General features: G+C 45.9%; 1 pseudogene; it reads right to left on the bottom strand.

Annotated features, from left to right (window-relative positions):
- Positions 1 to 3,133: 3,133 nt before the first annotated feature.
- Positions 3,134 to 19,765, bottom strand: LOC149970357 (proto-oncogene DBL-like; annotated as a pseudogene).
- Positions 19,766 to 20,752: the final 987 nt, after the last annotated feature.

The raw sequence follows: 20,752 nt of genomic DNA, 5'->3' as shown, positions 1-20,752 counted from the left end.
GTATGGTGTTCTTTGGATGCAACTCAGCATTCTTTGTCCTCCAAACATGACGAGTTGAGTTTTTACCAAAAAGTTATATTTTGGTTTCATCTGACCATATGACATTCTCCCAATCTTCTTCTGGATCATCCAAATGCTCTCTAGCAAACTTCAGACGGGCCTGGACATGTACTAGCTTAAGCAGGGGGACACGTCTGGCACTGCAGGATTTGAGTCCCTGGCGGCGTAGTGTGTTACTGATGGTAGGCTTTGTTACTTTGGTCCCAGCTCTCTGCAGGTCATTCACTAGGTCCCCCCGTGTGGTTCTGGGATTTTTGCTCACCGTTCTTGTGATCATTTTGACCCCACGTGGTGAGATCTTGCGTGGAGCCCCAGATCGAGGGAGATTATCAGTGGTCTTGTATGTCTTCCATTTCCTAATAATTGCTCCCACAGTTGATTTCTTCAAACCAAGCTGCTTACCTATTGCAGATCCAGTCTTCCCAGCCTGGTGCAGGTCTACAATTTTGTTTCTGGTGTCCTTTGACAGCTCTTTGGTCTTGGCCATAGTGGAGTTTGGAGTGTGACTGTTTGAGGTTGTGGACAGGTGTCTTTTATACTGATAACAAGTTGAAACATTTGCCATTAATACAGGTAACGAGTGGAGGACAGAGGAGCCTCTTAAAGAAGAAGTTACAGAAATCTCGCTTGTTTGTAGGTGACCAAATACTTATTTTCCACCATAATTTGAAAATAAATTCATTAACAATCATACAATGTGATTTCCTGGATTTTTTTTCTCATTTTGTCTGTCATAGTTGAAGTGTACCTATGATGAAAATTACAGGCCTCTCTCATCTTTTTAAGTGGGAGAACTTGCACAACTGGTGGCTGACTAAATACTTTTTTGCCCCACTGTATATACTTGCATTCTCGTGTTTCTAACTCAATTGTATTTTGTATTGTATTTTCTTGTATTATTCATATCACTGTGTTTTTGGAGAGAGCTCTCAATGTAAGAATTTCACTGTACTGTTTTACCCCTGTTGCATCCTGTGCAATGGCAAATAAACTTTGAGACTTGCAGGACTCCTCCTCTCACATCAATGGTCAGACAACTGACACATCACCCCCTACTGGAACAAAACTGCAGTGCACATAAAAATAAGCATTTGCAGTTCTTTGAGGTGATGCTGCCTGGGGTTGGAGAGCAGTTCTTTGAGGTGATGCTGCCTGGGGTTGAAGAGCAGTTCTTTGAGGTGATGCTGCCTGGGGTTGGAGAGCAGTTCTTTGAGGTGATGCTGCCTGGGGTTGAAGAGCAGTTCTTTGTGGTGATGCTGCCTGGGGTTGAAGAGCAGTTCTTTGAGGTGATGCTGCCTGGGGTTGAAGAGCAGTTCTTTGTGGTGATGCTGCCTGGGGTTGAAGAGCAGTTCTTTGAGGTGATGCTGCCTGAGGTTGAAGAGCAGTTCTTTGAGGTGATGCTGCCTGGGGTTGAAGAGCAGTTCTTTGTGATGTAATGCTGCCTGGGGTTGAAGAGCAGTTCTTTGAGGTGATGCTGCCTGGGGTTGGAGAGCAGTTCTTTGAGGTGATGCTGCCTGGGGTTGAAGAGCAGTTCTTTGTGGTGATGCTGCCTGGGGTTGAAGAGCAGTTATTTGAGGTGATGCTGCCTGGGGTTGAAGAGCAGTTCTTTGTGGGGATGCTGCCTGGGGTTGAAGAGCAGTTCTTTGTGATGATGCTGCCTGGGGTTGAAGAGCAGTTCTTTGTGGGGATGCTGCCTGGGGTTGAAGAGCAGTTCTTTGTGATGTGATGCTGCCTGGGGTTGAAGAGCACTTCTTTGAGGTGATGCTGCCTGGGGTTGAAGAGCAGTTATTTGTGATGTGATGCTGCCTGGGGTTGAAGAGCAGTTCTTTGAGGTGATGCTGCCTGGGGTTGAAGAGCAGTTCTGTGAGGTGATGCTGCCTGGGGTTGAAGAGCAGTTCTTTGGGAGGTGATGCTGCCTGGGGATGCTGCCTGGGGTTGAAGAGCAGTTCTTTGTGGTGATGCTGCCTGGGGTTGGAGAGCAGTTCTTTGAGGTGATGCTGCCTGGGTTTGAAGAGCAGTTCTTTGGGAGGTGATGCTGCCTGGGGATGCTGCCTGGGGTTGAAGAGCAGTTCTTTGTGAGGTGATGCTGCCTGGGGTTGGAGAGCAGTTCTTTGAGGTGATGCTGCCTGGGGTTGAAGAGTAGATTCGGTCCATTACCTTGTGCTTAGGTTGATGTGGGTAGGGTTATACCCTAACATTGCAGGGCAACACTTGCACCCTCTGGAGAAAATGTAGAAACATGTCCATGTGGTTTATTGTCATGGTATTAATATGGTCTCAATTATTTCATTGATGGAGATGAAATAATTCACCCTTCAGATCCTGTCATTTGATTGATGGCTGGTCTGTCTCCGGCAGCAGGTTTAAGGTTGATTGACGACTGGTCTGTCTCCGGCAGCAGGTTTAAGGTTGATTGATGACTGGTCTGTCTCCGGCAGCAGGTTTAAGGTTGATTGATGGCTGGTGTGTCTCCGGCAGCAGGTTTAAGGTTGATTGATGGCTGGTCTGTCTCCGGCAGCAGGTTTAAGGTTGATTGATGGCTGGTCTGTCTCCGGCAGCAGGTTTAAGGTTGATTGATGGCTGGTCTGTCTCCGGCAGCAGGTTTAAGGTTGATTGATGACTGGTCTGTCTCCGGCAGCAGGTTTAAGGTTGATTGATGGCTGGTCTGTCTCCGGCAGCAGGTTTAAGGTTGATTGATGGCTGGTCTGTCTCCGGCAGCAGGTTTAAGGTTGATTGATGGCTGGTCTGTCTCCGGCAGCAAGTTTAAGGTTGATTGATGACTGGTCTGTCTCCGGCAGCAGGTTTAAGGTTGATTGATGGCTGGTCTGTCTCCGGCAGCAGGTTTAAGGTTGATTGATGGCTGGTCTGTCTCCGGGCAGCAGGTTTAAGGTTGATTGACGAATGGTCTGTCTCCGGCAGCAGGTTAAAGGTTGATTGACGACTGGTCTGTCTCCGGCAGCAGGTTTAAGGCCTCTAGAGACTCCAGGCAATATGAACATGGATGGGAATGATAGCAGCACGACGACAGTTGTGTTTTTGTGTCCGGACTGAGGATGGATGGCATATGGTTCATTCAGAGAGAGCTGAGCTCCCTGGTTGTCTCATTTCCTGGAAGAGTAAACAAAACATATAGGTTGTAAGATTATTGCGCAGGGATGAGGATATCTTATTCATCCATGCTAATATAACAGGAACAGTGATCTCTAGTAGTGGTCCATGGGAACCCCTCACCTCCCTTCCTGCATGAGTGGTCTTGGCCACTCTCTCCCAGAATCCTGTGGAGGTTATCAGCTGAGACCCGCCCCTCATCACAACGACTGACATTCCTCACACCTGCAGAGAGAGAACCAGGACTACTAGTGTAACAACGATTAACAGTAAGCGTGGTAGTGATATTAGTACTGGGCCTTCTCACCACTTCAAATCAAATTTTATTTGTCACATACACATGGTTAGCAGATGTTAATGCGTGTGTAGTGAAATGCTTGTGCTTCTAGTTCCGACAATGCAGTAATAACCAAAGAGTAATCTAACCTAACAATTTCACAACTACTACCTTATACACACAAGTGTAAATGGATGAAGAATATGTACATAAAAATATATGAATGAGTGATGGTACAGAACAGCATACGCAAGATGCAGTAGATGGTATCGAGTACAGGATATACATTTGAGATGAGTAATGTAGGGTATTTTTTTACTTATTTATCTGTTATTTTACCAGGTAAGTTGACTGAGAACACATTCTCATTTGCAGCAACGACCTGGGGAATAGAAACAGGGGAGAGGAGGGGGATGAATGAGCCAGTTGTAAACTGGGGATTATTAGGTGACCGTGATGGTTTGAGGGCCAGATTGGGAATTTAGCCAGGACACCGGGGTTAACACCCCTACTCTTACGATAAGTGCCATGGGATCTTTAATGACCTCAGAAAGTCAGGACACCCGTTTAACGTCCCATCCGAAAGACAGCACCCTACACAGGGCAGTGTCCCCAATCACTGCCCTGGGGCATAGGGATATACTTTTTTTAGACCAGAGGGAAGAGTGCCTCCTACTGGCCCTCCAACATCACTTCCAGAATCATTTGGAACTGACCAGCTTCAGAAGCAAGCCAATAGTGGTATGCAGGGTGGTATGTTGCTGGCATGTAAACATATTGGTATGTAAACATATTAAGTGTCATTGTTTAAAGTGGCTAGTGATACATTTTTTACATCCATTTTTCCATTAAAGTGGCTGGAGATGAGTATGTTGGCATCAGCCACTCAATGTTAGTTGTGGCTGTTTAACAGTCTGAGATAGAAGCTGTTTTTCGGTCTCTCGGTCCCTGCTTTGATGTACCTGTACTGACCTCGCCTTCTGGATGATAGCGGGGTGAACAGGCAGTGGCTCGGGTGGTTGTTGTCCTTGATGATCTTTATGGCCTTCCTGTGACATCGGGTGGTGTAGGTTTCCTGGAGGGCAGGTAGTTTGCCCCCGGTGATGCGTTGTGCAGACCTCACTACCCTCTGGAGAGCCTTACGGTTGTGGGCGGAGCAGTTGCCGTACCTGGCGGTGATACAGCCTGACAGGATGCTCTCGATTGTGCATCTGTAAAAGTTTGTGAGTGCTTTTGGTGACAAGCCAAATTTCTTCAGCCTCCTGAGTGAACAGGGAGTACAAGAGAGGGCTCAGAACGCACCCTTGTGGGGCCCCAGTGTTGAGGATCAGCGGGGTGGAGATGTTGTTACCTACCCTCACCACCTGGGGGAGGCCCGTCAGGAAGTCCAGTACCCAGTTGCACAGGGCGGGGTCGAGACCCAGGGTCTCGAGCTTGATGATGAGTTTGGAGGGTACTATGGTGTTAAATGCTGAGCTGTAGTCGATGAACAGCATTCTCACATAGGTATTCCTCTTGTCCAGATGGGTTAGGGCAGTGTGCAGTGTGGTTGCGATTGTGTCGTCTGTGGACCTATTGGGGCGGTAAGCAAATTGGAGTGGGTCTAGGGTGTCAGGTAGGGTGGAGGTGATATGGTCCTTGACTAGTCTCTCAAAGCACTTCATGATGACGGAAGTGAGTGCTACGGGGCGGTAGTCGCTTAGCTCAGTTACCTTAGCTTTCTTGGGAACAAGAACAATGGTGTCCCTCTTGACGCATGAGGGAACAGCAGACTGGGATAAGGATTGATTGAATATGTCCGTAAACACACCAGCCAGCTGGTCTGCACATGCTCTGAGGACGCGGCTGGGGATGCTGTCTGGGCTTGCAGCCTTGCGAGGGTTAACACGTTTAAATGTTTTACTCACGTCGGCTGCAGTGAAGGAGAGTCCGCAGGTTTTGGTAGTGGGCCGTGTCAGTGGCACTGTATTGTCCTCAAAGCGAGCAAATAAGTTGTTTAGTCTGTCTGGGAGCAAGACATTCTGGTCCGCGACGGGGCTGGTTTTCTTTTTGTAATCCGTGACTGACTGTAGACCCTGCCACATACCTCTTGTGTCTAAGCCGTTGAATTGCGACTCTACTTTGTCTCTATACTGAAGCTTAGCTTGTTTGATTGCCTTGCGGAGGGAATAGCTACACTTCCCTACAGTGTCCTGATGCAGCAGCTGGATGACATCACTGCACTTAATGATGAGGTCAGATGTACTACACACACTACTTTCTGTACCTGCCAGGGCCCTGCGAGAGGAACACATGTGACCTTAAGACCTGTAATAAACACAGATTGACAATAGCGTCATATTTTACACATTCTGACATTATTGACAATTCCGCAACTGTTTTACAGAACAATAACACTACAATGACGTTTAGACCGGCTCAACAGTGGAGTAGTGTGGTCATCCTCGTCAGACTCTGACAGGTTGGACAAGTCAGTGGTGCTCCAGGCCTCCGGACCCCTCAAAGATGTCCACTGAGTGGGAGGTGTCAGGCCAACCTACGTTTGACAGACAGAACCTCTAAAATACAACCACCTCACACAGGCAAAGGCCTCACTACTTACTATACATATCCACCTAAATGTCACTTATACTAGATGCTTTCAAAACAATTCATATAGAATACCTTTCCACTGACTACACAAACTACATTCCACTGTAACATGCTGGAGTTTCCAGTTGAAAAACCTCACTAACAGGCCCGTCTTATAGACATAGAATATGCTCTACTACTAAAATGAGTTGGTGTGACAAAATGGCTGCTGTTTCCCACGCTGACTCACTGCGTCTGTTATTGTGCCAGGGTTGGGGGGAGAAGACCACAGGGTCTGTGAGGACGGGGCTGGTGTGTCCTAACGATGCGGCCTCCTCTGTGCTTAGGGACTGGTCTGGGATATTACTGTGAGGAAGGACATCAAAACAACCTGAAGAGCCAGCGATCTACCCGGACTCCTTGACATGCACACCGTCGTACGAGCCGGACTGTCCCGAGTTGCAAAGGAATAGGGCAGAAAATAATATCCACATGTGCACAGGTTTGGCCTCAGGCACAGTTGCTTTGTTTCATTGTTCCCCTCTAATCAGGGACTGATTTAGACCTGGCACACCAGATGTGTGCAATTAATTATCAGGTAGAACAGAAAACCAGCAGGGTCCTGGACCTCGTAGGGTCAGAGTTCAATACCCCTGCTCTAGATCACACCACAGAAACAATCCTGACATCACAGTCAGTAAGTTGAAGATAAGTTGAAGACAAGTTATGATGGAATTCCACAACAAACAAACCCACATGCTATGACGATTACATTTGAAAGAATGTCCATGAAATTAGAATGGTCTCTTTGTTCACCATGCAAATTGTAAAATGGAGAGATGAGAGGAAATGAGATGACATGAGAGGACATGCAAAGAGCATCACCTGTCGTAGAGGGAGGAGACAGGAGTCTTCTCTAAGAGTTGAATAGGGGGAATGTCTTCGGAGGGGTAGGGGGAAAGGGAGGGGAGGGGAGGGGGGGGGGGCAGATAAAAGGGACTTAAAAACTCCCGGTAGTTTAACCAAACTACTAGCATGCAGACAGCATGCAGACAGACACCACAATAGAGGACATGGGGAACAAACACCCAAAATGGAAGATGACAGACAAGTAGATCCAAAGTAGAAATCTTGGTTGGTGAGTATTTTCCTGATCTCTGTGAGCCAGGCAATCTTGATCTGGACTGTCGGGGCCTGGGGAACACAATCACAGGGAACAGTACTGTGTGGGTCAGTGAGTCAAGAAGACCAGACAGAGACCACTTTGTCACTTGCCAAATCCCAGACTAGACAGAGCACAAGATAATCAAAATCAAATTATCACTGATCTGGCCCTCACCTGAACAACATACACCTCCTCTCTGCCACTGTACCAGAGCTCAAACTTTCCCACATCTCATTTGATGTTCTCTGTGATCCCAACAGCACTCATCTGCAGAGAAAACACAATTAACCATTGAAAGCATAATGATTGTCCCTCAATAAAATTGAACATGTGGGTTCATATGATAAGATCAGCAGTACTAGTAGTGCCCCCTCCCCACCAGCGTTTCCTTCAGGCAGCGCTCGAAGCTGTAGAAGGGGGTGCGGTTGTGGTCCTCCCCATGCTCCTCACGGCACTTGCTGAAGAGCAGAGTGTGCTCATGTAGGAGGAGGTGCTTCTGCATGGGCTTGAAGCTGGTCAGCTCCTTCAACAGCGTGGGGCTCCTCTTATGGCTGATCCACACACTGAAGGAGCCCTGCCTCAGCACCCGCCACAGGTCACTCAGCTGGCCCTGGGGACGCAGCCAGACACAACACAACCCAGCATGGTGGGATATGGTAGGACACAATTATTACAAAATTCACTTTGTAATAATTAGGAAAAATTATTCCTTCTCTCTTAGTCACTCATATGGTCTCTCACTCACTCACACCCTACCTCATACCTTGTGATGGTGGTCTGGTACATGGAGTATTTGACAGACTTGAGGTGATCCCACATGGCCTCTGGTGCCCCCTGCAGCTCAAATATATACTCACTGTCCACACTGTGCTTCTACAGCTCCTGTTGGGAAAGACAGGAGCCCAGAGGTCCAATGTGTTATAAAGGCAATGTCACAATGTTAAAACTCATACATGAACCATCTAAGTCAAGATGTTGTTGGCTGAGCTCAAGACCTACTGTACCTTCAGTAGCAGCTGGTACTTAGTCAGCCTCTGGACTGGCTGTCGGCGGTATTTGTCCAACCCCAGTTTGTGCTCCAGCTTTTTCTCACACTCCTGCAAAGGATGGAGACGGAAACAGTGGCGACCTATGCCTGTTTTGTATGTTAATTTGGCATTAATATGTGTCACATATCAGTTTGCAAATAATGTAAAACAAATATGATTATTTTTTTATATTTGAGTTAATAAAGCTGCATACAAACATGGTCTCTTTTTTGCTTTCTTAAGTAATGCAGCTCCAAAATGCAGGTGTTTCAGTCTAGATCAGTGCTTTCTGTGGTGGTGGGGAAGCCAGCGGAAAATACGGGTTATATAGGGGTTGGTAATGTTCTTTAGTTGCGCCGTGATTGGCTCAGTGTTCTGTCACTCATGGGGATACTACGTCACCACAAAATCTACAGAGAGAGTTCGAAAATTCAAGCCCCTTGGGTGCTGCCATAGAGTTACATTAGAAGTGCCCTTCCAAGAAGGCTCAAGGTCATTGGCCACAGATAAAATGACGTCAAATCACGTTATATCTACCGTAGCTTTGATTGGACGGATCATGTCAACATCATACTTTCAAAATCTTAGCTGGCAGTCATCATCATGAATCAAGTCGCCAATCTACTGCAAATCCTTTTCAATCGTTGTCATATGAAGATAAATTATAGATAAAACGTATTGGTGCTCATCAGCCATTGGACATAAACATTAGACAACAAGTTGGAAATTGCAAATTCAACAATGAGTGGTTTGGAAGGAATCAGTGGCTAACTGCAAGCTTTGCAAAGCAAAGCCTACTATCCAGTGGAGTGGGTGTGTGGTCCAAGTCAGGGTTTAAAGGTCTCTTTTACAAGCTTAAAAGGATAAACATTAAAAAGAAAAGTTCAAACAGAAAAGTTTGAATACATTGGCCATGCTGTCAATCCAGGATGACTTCTGCCGTGTTCAAAACAACTGGAAACTTGGAACTGGTAAATCTCAGACTTCAGTGAGTTCAAAACAACTGGAAACTTGGAACTGGTAAATCTCAGACTTCAGTGAGTTCAAAACAACTGGAAACTTGGAACTGGTAAATCTCAGACTTCAGTGAGTTCAAAACAACTGGAAACTTGGAACTGGTAAATCTCAGACTTCAGTGAGTTCAAAACAACTGGAAACTTGGAACTGGTAAATCTCAGACTTCAGTGAGTTCAAAACAACTGGAAACTTGGAACTGGTAAATCTCAGACTTCAGTGAGTTCAAGACAACTGGAAACTTGGAACTGGTAAATCTCAGACTTCAGTGAGTTCAAAACAACTGGAAACTTGGAACTGGTAAATCTCAGACTTCAGTGAGTTCAAAACAACTGGAAACTTGGAACTGGTAAATCTCAGACTTCAGTGAGTTCAAAACAACTGGAAACTTGGAACTGGTAAATCTCAGACTTCAGTGAGTTCAAAACAACTGGAAACTTGGAACTGGTAAATCTCAGACTTCAGTGAGTTCAAGACAACTGGGAAAATACGCTTTGAACAGTCATCCAACTCGGAAAACTCTGAATTCCAAGTCGGAAACTCGGGCCTCTTTCTAGATCTCTGACCTGAAGATCACTGACGTCATGATGCAACCTTGTTTTTTTTCAGAGTTCCCAGTTGTCTTGAAAGCACCATAAATCGAGAGAATGACCTTCCTGTTCAAGTGAGCACAGCACAACAAGATGAGTCCAAAATTGGCTGCATCAATGATGTAATATGCCAGTAATATGGGACGCAATCATGAAGTGGAACGACATTTATTGGATATTTCAAACTTTTCTAACAAATCAAAAACTGAAAAATTGGGCGTGCAAAATTATTCAGCCCCTTTACTTTCAGTGCAGCAAACTCTCTCCAGAAGTTCAGTGAGGATCTCTGAATGATCCAATGTTGACCTAAATGACTAATGATGATAAATACAATCCACCTGTGTGTAATCAAGTCTCCGTATAAATGCAACTGCACTGTGATAGTCTCAGAGGTCCGTTAAAAGCGCAGAGAGCATCATGAAGAACAAGGAACACACCAGGCAGGTCCGAGATACTGTTGTGAAGAAGTTTAAAGCCGGATTTGGATACAAAAAGATTTCCCAAGCTTTAAACATCCCAAGGAGCACTGTGCAAGCGATAATATTGAAATGGAAGGAGTATCAGACCACTGCAAATCTACCAAGACCTGGTCGTCCCTCTAAACTTTCAGCTCATACAAGGAGAAGACTGATCAGAGATGCAGCCAAGAGGCCCATGATCACTCTGGATGAACTGCAGAGATCTACAGCTGAGGTGGGAGACTCTGTCCATAGGATAACAATCAGTCGTATATTGCACAAATCTGGCCTTTATGGAAGAGTGGCAAGAAGAAAGCCATTTCTTAAAGATATCCATAAAAAGTGTTGTTTAAAGTTTGCCACAAGCCACCTGGGAGACACACCAAACATGTGGAAGAAGGTGCTCTGGTCAGATGAAACCAAAATTGAACTTTTTGGCAACAATGCAAAACGTTATGTTTGGCGTAAAAGCAACACAGCTGAACACACCATCCCCACTGTCAAACATGGTGGTGGCAGCATCATGGTTTGGGCCTGCTTTTCTTCAGCAGGGACAGGGAAGATGGTTAAAATTGATGGGAAGATGGATGGAGCCAAATACAGGACCATTCTGGAAGAAAACCTGATGGAGTCTGCAAAAGACCTGAGACTGGGACGGAGATTTGTCTTCCAACAAGACAATGATCCAAAACATAAAGCAAAATCTACAATGGAATGGTTCAAAAATAAACATATCCAGGTGTTAGAATGGCCAAGTCAAAGTCCAGACCTGAATCCAATCGAGAATCTGTGGAAAGAACTGAAAACTGCTGTTCACAAATGCTCTCCATCCAACCTCACTGAGCTCGAGCTGTTTTGCAAGGAGGAATGGGAAAAAATTTCAGTCTCTCGATGTGCAAAACTGATAGAGACATACCCCAAGCGACTTACAGCTGTAATCGCAGCAAAAGGTGGCGCTACAAAGTATTAACTTAAGGGGGCTGAATAATTTTGCACGCCCAATTTTTCAGTTTTTGATTTGTTAAAAAAGTTTGAAATATCCAATAAATGTCATTCCACTTCATGATTGTGTCCCACTTGTTCTTGCTTCTTCAAAAAAAAATACAGTTTTATATCTTTATGTTTGAAGCCTGAAATGTGGCAAAAGGTCGCAAAGTTCAAGGGGGCCGAATACTTTCGCAAGGCACTGTATGTATACTGTAGCTAAGAAAGTAATACTAAGTGTATGTTGTGTAGTAAGCTGTGCCTCACCCTAATCATTTGGTCCCTTTCCCCCTAATAATTTAGTCTACTGTTCTGACTTGGTGGTGCACATGTAGACTATAGCCTGTTTTGGAGAAATGTAATAATTGAATATTGTAGGAGCTTTCATTGTCTGTTTATATGCCATTTATTTATCCCATGTTCTGAATTCTGTAGCTGTACACTTCAAAAGTGCTGAACAAATAGTTATATTGACTACTTCTGTCTTAGCTCACTCATTAATGTCTTAATCGAAATTATGGATTGCCTCTTATCCGCTTATCGTCCCCTTATGCCATAGTTTGTACATCTCAATTGTCCGTAGAAACCACATTTGTTTAAGCAAGTCAGCCATATCAGCTATGTTTTTTTAAAAGGCAGTTAATGAGGCTATATGAACTGTTTCGCTGCCAGGCAAGGCTCCGCTGATAGCCAGGTGTAGTGGTGGTAAGGATTCACTCCATTGTGCTGAATAGAAAGCTCTGCTGTTGGGACAGCTTTATGTTGGCCCTAACAGTTTGTGGGCACCGTTTGTCACCATTATAGTGCAATTCATGTATTTGTTTGTGTTGTGGTGTGGCTTTGCTGGCATGCGCCACCGAGATTTACACGTTACAATCGCCACTGGACGGAAAGATTGAAGAAATGTCTCAAATTCATCCAGAAGACACACATTTGTCAAAACTATAACTTCAAATAAAAAATAAATAAACATTTTATCAATAGATGAAAGGGTATTTAAAAGCAGAAAGTAAGTAGGAGTACATCTCTGGTCAATAAAAAAGCTTGACAGTGCACTTAGCGAGAGTACCTGGATGAATGGCCAAGCAGAGCACTGTCTCCATAGCAACTCAGATTGTGGCTTTGTTCTGACAGTAGCGCTCATACACCTGAAACATTTCTTTCTGAAATGACAGAGAAATCTCAATAGCATGTCTGTAGATGGTTACAGTGGTCTCTGACTGATGACCTCATACCACATGCTGACAGTGGGTCAGAGAGGGGTGATCACAAGCTTGCTCACCCGTTGTAGAAAGCAGGCTCCAACCCTCTCATGAGTTTCCAGGCACTCCTCCAAGTCCTGGAGGAAGGTCCTGCAGAAAGGAGGAGGGGCGGACATGGCAGGCTTAACTTCAATCAATACACTATTCACTGCAAAAAATGAGTCAGAGCTGTGTGTGTGTGTGTGTGTGTGTGTGTGTGCGAGAGAGACAGAAAGAAAGAGTATATCTGTGTGTTTTGTGTGTACATCCTTGCCTGCTGTCGAATTTGTAGATCTTTGGCATATTTCCAAAGAGAACAGGGTTATCCATCTCCACTCTATAACCCTAGAGAAATGGAGACTGGGTTTTTATCCTGTACCCTTTGGGATGGTTGGTGTGTCTGTGCAACTGTCAAATGAAACACCAGCAAGAGAAAAAGCAGCTACTCAACAAAGATCTTCTCTGTCTCAATAAACTCTTTCATTATGTGTCTGAAGACACAGAGCACAGTCAGCAAGATGCACAGAGAGAAAGAGCGAGTCAGACAAGCACCAGTAATGGGAATTGCTTTATTAAATTAAATGATGTGACCCTGATGAAACATTCTAGACAGATAACAGACAGATAAACAGATGTTGAAACCAAACTGGAGTCGGACTGTACATCCAGACTAATGTTGAGTGGGGTGGGATGCTGTTTCACCGTTTCAGCTGGTCTGGGCTCTCCTCTCCCCTCTGGCTGTAGGAGAGACAGTTGCAGTTCTCCTCATGATCATGCAGCACCTCTATCTGGAGAGGAGAGACCGGAGAGGACACAAGTATTTAGTCAACATGACAAGCTGATGAATGATAAACCTCTCTAGAGCACATAGACCATGTGGAGGACAGACAAAAATATGTTATACCACATTGGAAAAAATGCTAATACTATTCACATCAAAATCAAATCAAATGTATTTGTCACATACACATGGTTAGCAGATGTTAATGCGAGTGTAGAGAAATGCTTGTGCTTCTAGTTCCGACCATGCAGTAATAACTAACAAGTAATCTAACCATTTCACAACAACTACCTTATACACACAAGTGTAAAGGAATGAATAAGAATATGTACACAAAAATATATGGATCAATGATGGCCGAACTGCATAGGCAATATACAATAGATGGTATAGAGTACAGTATATACATATGAGATGAGTAATGTAGGGTATGTAAACATTATATAAAGTGGCATTGTTTAAAGTGACTAGTGATACATTTATTACATCTATTTTTGAATCATTAAAGTGGCTAGAGATTTGAAATGTAAAGCTGGGACATTCTAAGAATACGTCACTAATGCAGCTAGATGTTACAGAACTTTTTGATCTTCATGTGTAATAACCCAACTCTCACCATTGTAGGGCTTTTCCGAGCTGCCCTCTTGCCAGGTAAGAGTTCAAAAGAGAACCTTGAGTTGAGAACCCGGGTTTAAATCTAGACCTGCGACATGACGACACACAGAATGATTATAAAATAAATACTAAATACTTCACCTGACCTGAGGGAGACAGGCTGCTGAATGTCCACTATTATTCTTGAAAACCTTTTCTAACTAATACCTAATAATCAGATTGTGAGAAGTCACTGTACATTTACATCCAGCGTCCCTTAGGCCTGGGTAAGAGTTGTAATTATAGTAACGTACTGTGGTTGAGGGAGAAGAGGGGGGATTTTCTTCGGGGAGAGTGCTCAGGCCGAGGGGCCCCTAGCTGGATGGGCCTCACGTAAATGTCAGCCAGCTTCCTCAAAAATTGATGTCTGTTGTGGATCATTCAATGCTTGGCAGACAGCATCTCAATGCCCCCCCCCCCCAAACTGAATGAGTGAGTGAGTGAGTGAGTGAGTGAGTGAGTGAGTGAGTGAGTGAGTGAGTGAGTGAAAGATAGATGTTACTGATAGAAATCGATAGACCTACAGTATTTGATCTGCATGATAGACCTACAGTATTTGATCTGCATGATAGACCTACAGTATTTGATCTGCATGATAGACCTACAGTATTTGATCTGCATGATAGACCTACAGTATTTGATCTGCATGATAGACCTACAGTATTTGATCTGCATGATAGACCTACAGTATTTGATCTGCATGATAGACCTACAGTATTTGATCTGCATGATAGACCTACAGTATTTGATCTGCATGATGGAGACAGTTGGGAAGAGCTTGCAACAGTAGGTTGTTGATAATGATAGTACAAGCTTGTGTTGGTAATAGTTTTACAGTAGTTGCATTGTAGTAATGATGATAGAAATATGTCATGTTTGCCTTGTTGGCAGTAACCGAATGTTATCGTCATACAAAAGAGCTTTGGGATGAAATGATAGTGATAATGGGATGAAATGGTACTGTAAGGGCACAATGCGAGACCTAGATGCAGACAAATGGTTAGAGTCCAAGATGTTTATTAACAATCTAAAAGGGGTAGGCAAGAGAATGGTCATGGACAGGCAAAATGTCAAAACCAGTTCAGAGTCCAGGAGGTACAGAGTGGCAGGCAGGCTCGAGGTCAGGGCAGGCAGAATGGTCAGGCAGGCGGGAACGGAGTCCAGAAAAACAGACAAAGGTCAAAACCGGGAGGACTAGTAAAAGAGAATAGAAAAGCAGTAGCACGGGAAAAACACGCTGGTTGACTTGAACATACAAGACGAAATGATACTGTATGGCTTGGAGCCAGACTGGGTGGAAAAGTGACTGATACCCAAGCAAAAACTATGGAGCAGGGATGTATACCTGTAGCGGAGGACCTCAGGGCTTCAGGGACCTCAGGGCCCTCCTTGGACTGGAACTTATCTACCAGCCGATTGGCTAAGAAGGCAGACAAAAAGGCATGGGAGCATGAAACACTGACCGTTACACACTACAGGCTTTATGAGTGGGCATGCAGAGGTGTGTGTGTGTGTGTGTGTGTGTGTGTGTGTGTGTGCGTGTGTGTGTGTGTATACCACCTCCAGACGCAGCAGCCGGTGGCATATGCGGGTGAGGGCAGCCCGTTTGGCTTGGATGGCGGTGGTCAGCACATCTCAGTGGTGTCGCAGCTCGTTACAGCGCTGGTTGATCATTGCCAGAGCGTAGTGATGATTGGTGGCCAGCTGGTGGCCGCGCAGGATGATGATCTGGGCACAGCCCATCTCCTCCTGACAGCCACCACAATCACAAAACCCCATCCTACTGTACCTGTCTGGAGAAGTTTATGTTTCTCTGGCAGAAACTGTCATCTAATGAAGATGTAAGGTAAAGTGTGATGCTAGTTTCTGTAGTGGGACCATGACCTGTGCGTGGGTAGTTTCTGTAGTGGGACCATGACCTGTGCGTGGGCTGTTTGTGTAGTGTGACCATGACCTGTGCGTGGGCTGTTTGTGTAGTGGGATCATGACCTGTGCTCGGATAGTTTGTGTAGTGGGACCATGACCTGTGCGTGGGCTGTTTGTGTCGTGGGACCATGACCTGTGCATGGGCTGTTTGTGTAGTGGGACCATGACCTGTGCATGGGCTGTTTGTGTCGTGGGACCATGACCTGTGCGTGGGCTGTTTGTGTCGTGGGACCATGACCTGTGCGTGGGTAGTTTGTGTATTGGGACCATGACCTGTGCGTGGGCTGTTTGTGTCGTGGGACCATGACCTGTGCGTGGGCTGTTTGTGTAGTGGGACCATGACCTGTGCTCGGATAGTTTGTGTAGTTGGACCATGACCTGTGCGTGGGCTGTTTGTGTCGTGGGACCATGACCTGTGCGTGGGCTGTTTGTGTCGTGGGACCATGACCTGTGCGTGGGCTGTTTGTGTCGTGGGACCATGACCTGTGTGTGGGCTGTTTGTGTAGTGGGACCATGACCTCTGCGTGGGTAGTTTGTGTAGTTGGACCATGACCTGTGCGTGGGCTGTTTGTGTCGTGGGACCATGACCTGTGCGTGGGTAGTTTGTGTAGTTGGACCATGACCTGTGTGTGGGCTGTTTGTGTCGTGGGACCATGACCTGTGCTTGGGTAGTTTGTGTAGTTGGACCATGACCTGTGTGTGGGCTGTTTGTGTCGTGGGACCATGACCTGTGCGTGGGTAGTTTGTGTAGTTGGACCATGACCTGTGCGTGGGCTGTTTGTGTCGTGGGACCATGACCTGTGCGTGGGCTGTTTGTGTAGTGGGACCATGACCTGTGCGTGGGTAGTTTGTGTAGTTGGACCATGACCTGTGCGTGGGCTGTTTGTGTCGTGGGACCATGACCTGTGCGTGGGCTGTTTGTGTAGTGGGACCATGACCTGTGCGTGGGTAGTTTGTGTAGTTGGACCATGACCTGTGCGTGGGCTGTTTGTGTCGTGGGACCATGACCTGTGCTTGGGTAGTTTGTGTAGTTGGACCATGACCTGTGCGTGGGCTGTTTGTGCAGTGGGACCATGACCTGTGCTAGGATAGTTTGTGTAGTTGGACCATGACCTGTGCTCGGGTGTCCAGTGACTCCAGTGTTTTCAGTAGCTGTTCTGTCTGGACCACAGTCCCGCCCACTGCAGTGACCTCATTCTCCTGACCAATCAGCTGGTCCAGGGTCTCCTCAATTTGAACAACAGCAAAAAGGAAGTTACTACTTTTAACACTAAATGTTATTTCTGCTTGTCGTAGTTGTGCCAGAAGTCTGAGGGAAACAGATGGAACACAAGCTACAGGTGAACACTTAAATCTTTCAAAACAAGAATCCCTCCAGAACCGGCATGACTGCTATTATGAAGATAACCTGAGATCAAAATATACTACACACCAATGTGAAGACACACTTTATTATTATTTTTAAAGTACACCTGAAGAATGAAATTGTTGTTATGTTGTGTCATTAATATGTGAAAACCAAGAAATAAATACAAATAGATATAATACAAGTTTATTGTACCTCTGTACTGTGTGCCAGTCCTGTTAGATATCTCTGATCTCCTGGCCATCAGCCTCTAGGTTGGAGAGCAGGTGACGGCCCTCCCTCATCACTGACCTGATGTCATCCTGCAAATAATTGTTATTCCACAAAATCACAGGATCTCTTGCCTCTGTATCGCTACCGTTTCATCTCGGGTAGCCCGAAAATTGGGTTGGAATTACAGAGAGCCCAAGGCAGATAAGTCGAAAGAGAAGCAGGAATTGGGGTGAGTAACTTCCGATCTGATGTTCAAGAGTTCTCAAATCAAATCAAATTGTATTTGTCACATACACATGGTTAGCAGATGTTAATGCAAGTGTAGCGAAATGCTTGTGCTTCTAGTTCCGACAATGCAGTAATAATCAACGAGTAATCTAACCTAACAATTCCACAACTACTACCATATACACACAAGTGTAAAGGGATAAAGAATATGTACATAAAGATATATGAATGACTGATGGTACAGAACGGCATAGGCAAGATGCAGTAGATGGTATAGAGTACAGTATATACATATGAGATGAGTAATGTAGGGTATATAAACATAAAGTGGCATTGTTTAAAGTGGCTAGTGATACATGTTTTACATCAATTTCCATTATTAAAGTGGCTGGAGTTGAGTCAGTATGTTGGCAGCAACTGGGCTATCTCCTTTACCGTCACAGCAAATCTCTCAATAGTCTGAAGAGGGAGACAAACAGTAATGCTTTATGTATTTTACCAAAAACCCTCATTTGTTATGTATTCTGTTACATTGCAAATCTAGGCTGCCTTGCTGTGTAATTGTGTACACGTTGTTGATGTGGACAGTATTCCAAAATACCAGGTCTGCCTATAATCGCTGTGTTGCTGTAGGTGACTGTCCACAGCCCGGTACGTCCTGTGCCAGGTCCCCGCACTTGCCGCGCGGAGGTTGTCATCTGTCCAGGACACGTTGTGCCAGCTTTACGCTCCAGACCTCCAGTGCGCCTCCACGGCCCAGAACGTCCTGTGCCGGTTCTACACTCCGTGTCTCCAGTGCGCCTCCACAGCCCAGTGCGTCCTGTGCCAGCCCCCCGCACTTGCCGTGTGAAGGTTGTCATCTGTCCAGGACACATTGTGCCAGCTCTACGCTCCAGACCTCCATTGCGTCTCCCCAGCCTGGTATGCCCTGTGCCAGCTCCACGCACCAGGCCTCCAATGCGTCTCCCCAGCCTGGTACGCCCTGTGCCAGCTCCACGCACCAGGCCTCCAGCGACGGTTCCCAGTCCGGAGCCTCCAGCGACATTTCCTAGTCCGGAGCCTCCAGTGATGATCCAGGGCCCGGAGCATCCAGTGATGATCCATGACAAGGAGCCTCCAGTGATGATCCATGGTCTAGAGCTTCCTGCGAGGGTTCCCAGTCCAGAGCCTCCAGTGAGGGTTCCTAGTCCGGAGCCTCCTGCGAGGGTTCCCAGTCCGGAGACTCCTGCGACCGTTCCCAGTCTGGAGCCTCCTGCGAGGGTTCCCAGTCTGGAGCCTCCTGCGAGGGTTCCCAGTCCGGAGTCCCCGGCGACGATCCACGGTCCAGAGTCCCCGGCGATGATCCACAGTCCGGAGCTTCCGGCGACGATCCACGCTCCGGAGCCTCCGGCGATGATCCACGGTCCGGTTCCTCCGGCGACGATCCACGGTCCGGTTCATCCGGCGATGATCCACGGTCCGGAGCCTCCGGCGATGATCCACGGTCCGGTTCCTCCGGCGACGATCCACGGTCCGGTTCCTCCGGCGACGATCCCCGCCACAGAGTCGCTACCGAAGCGGGCGGATCCACGAGCGGAGTGGGGTATACGTCCCGCACCGGAGCCGCCCACCCGGACTCTCCCCTATAGAGTCAGGTTTTGCGGCCGGAGTCCGCACCTTTGGGGGGGGGGGGGGGGGGTACTGTCACGCCCTGACCTTAGAGATCCTTTATTCTCTATTTTGGTTAGGTCGGGGTGTGACTAGGGTGGGCATTCTAGTTTATTTATTTCTTGGTTGGCTTGGTATGGTTCCCAATCAGAGCCAGCTGTCTATCGTTGTCTCTGATTGGGGATCATACTTAGGCAGATCTTGTTTGTGTATAGTTGCCTTGAGCACTGCATAGCTTCACGTTCATTTTGTTCTTTATTGTTTTTTGCTGGTTCACGTAATGAAGATGAACCCAAACCACGTTGCATTTTGGTCCGATTCTTACAACGTTCGTGACAGTGACACTGTGTGACTGCATGTTTACCGTACGAAGGACAATCCAGTCACTATGGCAGTACTCCAGAGTTCCACCAAACTCTGAGGTCAGCTGGTTCTCATCGATGCAGCGGAGCATGTCTGCAACTGAGCTGAACATGAACACCTGTGGAGGAACCTAGAGTTGCAGACCAAGGGGTACAACATAGAACCACCATGACAACCAGATTCATTAATAGTCACTCATCATCACATTACGCTAACATGTCAAAGACAGAGATTGTGGGTAATAGAGCCTAACAGACCCTCTACAGTCTTTATGTTATGTCAGACTGTTGAAGCAACTAGTCCAACGTCCACAATGATCATCCCATACTGTCCCTTAACCACATTATACACTATATTGGTATTTGCTGAGCAATCCTAACAAGACTTAGTTTCATCTTCACATTAACATTAACTGTATTGACCCTCTTTGATTAGATAGCACATGAATGTAATGGGGTTTGACTGGCATGTTCTCGTTCTGTCTTCTGGAATTTAAGTTCAAGTTCATTATAAAGCACTGACAAAAGAAGTATGACAAGTCATGTTTCTATATGATGAAAAAAATGAACAAATGATAGAGAAAGAATAGAAGAGATCTGGGTCAAATAGAAAAAGAATAGAAGAGATCTGGGTCAAGTAGAGAAAGAATAGAAGAGATCTGGGCCAAGTAGAGAAAGAATAGAAGAGATCTGGGTCAAATAGAGAAAGAATAGAAGAGATCTGGGGCAAGTAGAGAAAGAATAGAAGAGATCTGGGTCAAGTAGAGAAAGAATAGAAGAGATCTGGGTCAAGTAGAGAAAGAATAGAAGAGATCTGGGTCAAATAGAGAAAGAATAGAAGAGATCTGGGTCAAGTAGAGAAAGAATAGAAGAGATCTGGGTCAAGTAGAGAAAGAATAGAAGAGATCTGGGTCAAATAGAGAAAGAATAGAAGAGATCTGGGGCAAGTAGAGAAAGAATAGAAGAGATCTGGGTCAAATAGAGAAAGAATAGAAGAGATCTGGGTCAAATAGAGAAAGAATAGAAGAGATCTGGGGCAAGTAGAGAAAGAATAGAAGAGATCTGGGGCAAGTAGAGAA

The sequence above is a fragment of the Oncorhynchus mykiss genome, chromosome 29 (genome assembly GCF_057628025.1).
Source record: "Oncorhynchus mykiss isolate SJ-2025 chromosome 29, ASM5762802v1, whole genome shotgun sequence".
Taxonomy (NCBI): domain Eukaryota; kingdom Metazoa; phylum Chordata; class Actinopteri; order Salmoniformes; family Salmonidae; genus Oncorhynchus; species Oncorhynchus mykiss.
Note: the sequence above shows the minus strand (reverse complement) of the source record. Positions and strands in the feature narration are given on the sequence as shown.